This window comes from Mirounga angustirostris, unplaced genomic scaffold (assembly GCF_029215605.1).
Source record: "Mirounga angustirostris isolate CCGP_5_RB_7025 unplaced genomic scaffold, mMirAng1.0.hap1 SCAF_2, whole genome shotgun sequence".
NCBI classification, from domain to species: Eukaryota; Metazoa; Chordata; class Mammalia; order Carnivora; family Phocidae; genus Mirounga; species Mirounga angustirostris.
In genome coordinates, this window is record NW_026991710.1 from 63,098,395 (window position 1) to 63,103,815 (window position 5,421).

Genomic DNA, 5,421 nt, shown 5'->3' on the forward strand with positions numbered 1-5,421 from the left:
GCTCCAGGTAGCGCTTAGATTTCCAGTGTCTGTGGTATCAGAAGACACACTCGAGGGAGGTTGGAATGGACGTCGAGTGCCTGTCCCCCCACACCCACCACACCTGTGTCAGCAGGCGTACAACAGGGCTTCCCAATAGAGCAAAGGAGGGACAGAGTCCCTGAGATAAAGTAAGTTAAACTTTGCTGAAAATGAAAGAAATGCTGCTCTACTCTCCAAGGAACGACTTCTGTTTCTGGCCAGTAGTGATGGCGAGTCTCGGGTTCTGATCCCACCCAAATCCGAGCAAATATTATGATGAGACTGAACCAGTAGATTTCCCCCTACCCAATGTTAGTAGCAAAGGAGCTACAAAGAAGAGGATGGGGGCAATTCATATTCAAGTAAACAGAACATTTCAGCTTCTTTTGATATTTTTCCTTTCCTTGGATCTCATTTTATACCACACTTTGCTTTGCTCACTGTGCTCCAGCAGCAATTCCTTGCTGCTCCTAAAACATGTCAAACACTCCCACCTCAGGGCCTTTGCACTTGCTATTCCTAGTTAGGAAATAGACTGATTTACTGTTTCACCTCCTTTAGGTCTCTCTTCAAATGGCCACCTTATATAAAAAAGGGCAATCTCGAGCACTCCCTTTCTGCTCTACTTTCCTTCATAGCACTTATCATCTTCTGACCCATTTCATCTTGCATATTCATTTGATTATGATGCATCTTCACCTCCAGAAAATAAGCTCTATGATGACTGGGGCTTTGATTTATTCACTGCTGTACCTTTAGCACCTCTTATAGTGCCTGATGCTTATTAAGTGCTCAAAAGTATTTGCGAGTGAGTGAATGAATGAATATTAATATTAAGGCTCTCCTTTTCTTCCAACTCAATTCATTTTAGCTACTGTGATCATCTTCAAAGTTATTTGAAGATGTTCATTTTGTATTTAGATCAGAACAGAAACTGAAAAGAATTACAATCAACAGTTTCTCTGTTTTAGTAATCCAAATTTACAGCTAGATGCTCTCTTGGTAGTTATGTAATCCTCCATTTTATATATGAGGAGAGACCCAAAGACAACGGATTTGCTGAAGGCTGCACAGGGCCAAAGTTTAGCTCTCCTAATTCAGAGCCCAGAGTATTTTCTGCAATATACCATAGTGACTTCTACACTTTCAGTATTCCTATTTTCATGTATATTCTAAGAATCATTGTGGAAAAAAATAACTCACATGGACAAACCTCCCTTTTATTTTTTTTTGAGCTTAGAAAATGACATGGCTCCACATCTTTGGTCATATATAGTTTAAGTGTTAGTATCATGAATTATGCACATATAAAAGGGATTGGCTTATATCTGTACTCAACCCCTATTTCCCTTTAAAAGATATGATCTCTTGAGAAGAATGAGTCCAATCTCACAATTTGTTATTTAAAGTCCTAAAAAATAGTCATTACAAAAAAGTTTTACCAAATCATTATCATTCATTATGTTCCTATCATCTGTTGGCCGTATGACATACAATTATGCAATGTTAGCTCCCTCGAAGACTGAAACATTCATCATTTTGGCAAATAAAAAGTAGTTTCTAGAGTCACCAACCAGGGCACAGCTAAATTCATCTTGTCCTGAGAGACAATTCAATGTCCTTTGAATTTTTAAAAGAAAATCTAAAAACATCTTGTGCTGAAACTATTATTGCCAACTAAATGGTTCTGTACACCAGATTCTTCTGACCTTAAAAGAATTCCTATAGCATTTCCCCTTGTTCTTGTTTCTGTGAGTCTGGCAATCAGAAAAGTGAGTCATTAATTAGGCTTCACTTTTGGGCAGGTATATTTTTTTGCAAGTAGATGGTACCTGGAGATTTTTTTTTTAATTTTATTTATTTATTTATTAGAGAGCAAGCAAGAGAGAAACAGCATGAGAGGGGAGAGGGTCAGAGGGAGAAGCAGGCCACCCGCTGAGCTGGGAGCCCGATGTGGGACTCGATCCCAGGATCCCGGGATCATGACCTGAGCCGAAGGCAGTCGCTTAACCAACTGAGCCACCCAGGTGCCCCGGTACCTGGAGATTCTAAGATTGGAAAGACTTGTAGCAAGTTTTTCTTGGAACAGATTTGCAGTGACATTTGACAGAAAGGAGGAAGGTGTAGACATAGAGAGCTAGAGGGCATTTCAGCTGTGTTAAGGCCATCTAGAGCATCAAACCTCATTGGGGAGAATTCTGGAAGGCCTACCAGCTGGCGGTGTAAGAGACCAGGATAGGGACTGAGTCTGACAAAGGGATGAGAGGAGGTGCCCTCTCATCGCTAACCTGAAGAACAATGGCACCAAATAAGGCTCTTCAGACAAGGAACATGCAACTAAATCCTCGTAAAGTGACTTCTTATTTGTTTTCTTTTTTGGGGGGGCATTGTTTGGGGTTTTTTTCTAGCCAGATCTATTGTTATAGGCAATGCCATTCTGCAGGAAATAGCTGTTACTGCACTTTTCCCCTCTCTCTGTCAAGAAAGAGTATGGGAAGACAATTGAATGAAAATTCCTTATTGTAGGATATATTATTTATTTTCTTTCTTAAAAAAAAAAAAAAGCTGTTCAGGTTTTATTCACCAACACCTCCTCCGCCTTCTCCCTGCCTGCTGCCTTGCCCCCTGCTGCAGCCCCAGAGTCAGGGAGGGCTTCTCTGGTCCTCAGCTCTAAGGGCCTGAGAGGAGAGGTCAGCAGCAAAAAGAGCTTGGCAGCCAGCGGCCAGCCTCCTGCGGGGCCGCGGGGCCAGCCGGGCTGGCCCTTCCTTCAGCAGGTGTGCTAGCACTTGGCCTCCCATTTAAGACTGGCTTTGATATCACTGACAGTCACGTAGCCCTTCTTTCCTGCCAGCTAGGGCACCACAGGGTGACCCACACTGAGCTCAGCTGGAGCTGACTGAATGCTGTGGGCACCACCCACGGGGATGATGCTGAAGCCAGTGCCAGGTGCCTTTACTTTCTTCATGGCCCTGATCAGGTCGCCTTGGTGGACATCCTGTGCGAATCTGCCCCTTCCCTTTAATTCGTCTTGCTGTAGTTCCTCCAGAGTTAGCAGATCTCCATTCCTGTGCTTCGGGGCCACACACACTTCAATCATGTGGATGGATTCCCAGCTCGCAATGGAAAGCTCCCACACCTACCATCTCGGACCAAAATCCTTTTCCAGAGGGTAGACGATCCACCCCAATGTGGCACGTGTGTCCTGGAACTGCACCCGGAACTCAGGATCCTTCCTGATCTCCTGCTTGTGGTTGCTGGCAAATTCCTCCAGGTTGGTCTTGAACTTGTCCAACTGCTTCGACATCTCAGCCAAGACAGTTCCTCACTCCTTATACTTGGCCTCTGCAAGCTTCTTCTTGGCAATGGCACCAGTGGCCCTGCTGCCAGGACCTTGGGTCTCCCCCATTATTATAGGATATTTTAGTTAAGAGCTTTATGAATGGTAAAGACAGAAAATCCTACTCAAACCGCCTTACTCAAGAGGAGGAATTTATTTGGATTATGTAGCTAAAAATCCAGGGGTCATGTGGGCTTTAGACACAAATTCAGGGTTCAAAAGTATTGTTAGGATATGGTTTTTCTTCATCTCTCAGCTCTGCCTTCCACTGATTGGCAAATGAGTGCAGAAATTCCAGCTTTATATTGTCTCAGGTTGAAGCCCGAGAAAGTGTGTCTGACCCTATCCCAAAGCCTTTGCAAAGATTTCATTGAATCTTAAAAGCTGTTATGGGCTATGTGTCATCCCTTTATCCAAATCTAGAGCCTAAAGAATATTAGGCTCTCATTGGCCAGAGTACCTCTGGGTTGGGGATGGGAAAATCACTAGAACCACTGGGTTGAGAATGGGGATGAAGTTCCCAAATAAAACTCAGGGAGTGTTATGAAGAATGCTAAAAGCCCCAAAAATCAGAAATGCCCACAAAATAAGGAAACATCTAAAGTTTATTCATATTCAAATTTACTACATTGATTACTGTGGCTTTTGACACATTCCACAACTGGAGGGCCCAGAAGTGTGTATTGCCGGTAAGGCAGGAGATGAGCAGCAGCGGGTTGATAGAGTATAGGACTAGGCTTCAGGATTGCTGAGTAATAATGTTGTTTTGACCACTAAGTTTTCCATGTGATCATGAGTAATTCATCTTACCTTTCTGGTTCTCAGGCTTTTTTTTTTTTTTTCCTCTGTTAGATGAAAGAAACATCTGCCTGCATTACTTATCTCAATGGGTTATTGTGTGGCTAAAATCAGATAAAAACACTGTGCAAGATGAGCACATGGTTTTATTAGTTTATCAAGAGACATATTTCCATATAAATATTACATGTTTTGTTTTAGTAAATGATGATGAGGCTAATTCACCCAGTGATTTTTACTTCTAAAGGTTATACAGTTCTTGAATTCCTGACTGCAAAATTGAGGCAAGTTTCTTTTACTGGTTCCAACAACTGAGTCCAAAGTTTAACCAGATATTCATTTACTGACATCTTACTAAAAAGGAACATTTGAAGAGTTAGCATAAGATCTGAGATGTAGGTAATCCATTAACAGATTTTTTTTTCATTCTTATTCGTTCCTTCCACAGATATTTTTGAGTACGTACTAGGTGATGAACAGACTAGATGTGGTTCTGAATACAGCTTAGAGTTAAGGTAGCATTAAGATACTAAACTAACAATCACACAAATGGATATGTAATCACAAACTGATAAGAGCTACAAAACATTCTGATGGAGAGGAATGAAAGAAGGAGGGCTCTCTGTTGAAGTGACATTTACTCTGAAACCCAAATGATGAGTAGATTAGTCAGTTGAAAGATTAGTCATTAGAAAGTGGTGGTGGGGGTGGTGGTGGTGAATAAGAATCAGGAGTATTACAGAGGGAAATGCTGGTGTGAAAGTCCCATACTGAAAGTCTGTTGTTTTTGTTCACCCAGCATCCCTATCCTTTCTTTCGGTAATCCAAACCTTCTCTCCTGTGGGGAACTCATTGCCTGTTGTTTTGATAGATTCCACTAGATACTTGGGGCGCCTGGGTGGCTCAGTTGTTAAGCGTCTGCCTTCGGCTCAGGTCATGATCTCAGGGTCCTGGGATCGAGCCCCGCATCGGGTTCCCTGCTCGGCCGGAAGACTGCTTCTCTCTCTCCCACTCCCCCTGCTTGTGTTCCCTCTCTCACTGTGTCTCTCTGTGTCAAATAAATAAATAAATAAATAAATAAATAAATAAATAAATAAAATCTTTTAAAAAAAAGATTCCACTAGATACCTGACTGAGACTGATCACAGCACTCTCCTTCCCAAGCAGTGGTGATTGGTCTGTTTCAAGCTAGCTAGCTAAGATGTTCCCTGGAACTTTTCTTATAGAACATCAAAAAAACCCAGAACCATTTAGCTGTGGTTGTT

The 5,421-nt window shown here is 42.2% G+C and overlaps 1 pseudogene; it reads right to left on the reverse strand.

Annotated features, from left to right (window-relative positions):
* Positions 1 to 2,663: 2,663 nt before the first annotated feature.
* LOC123848910 (vacuolar-sorting protein SNF8-like) lies at positions 2,664 to 3,427 on the reverse strand (annotated as a pseudogene).
* Positions 3,428 to 5,421: the final 1,994 nt, after the last annotated feature.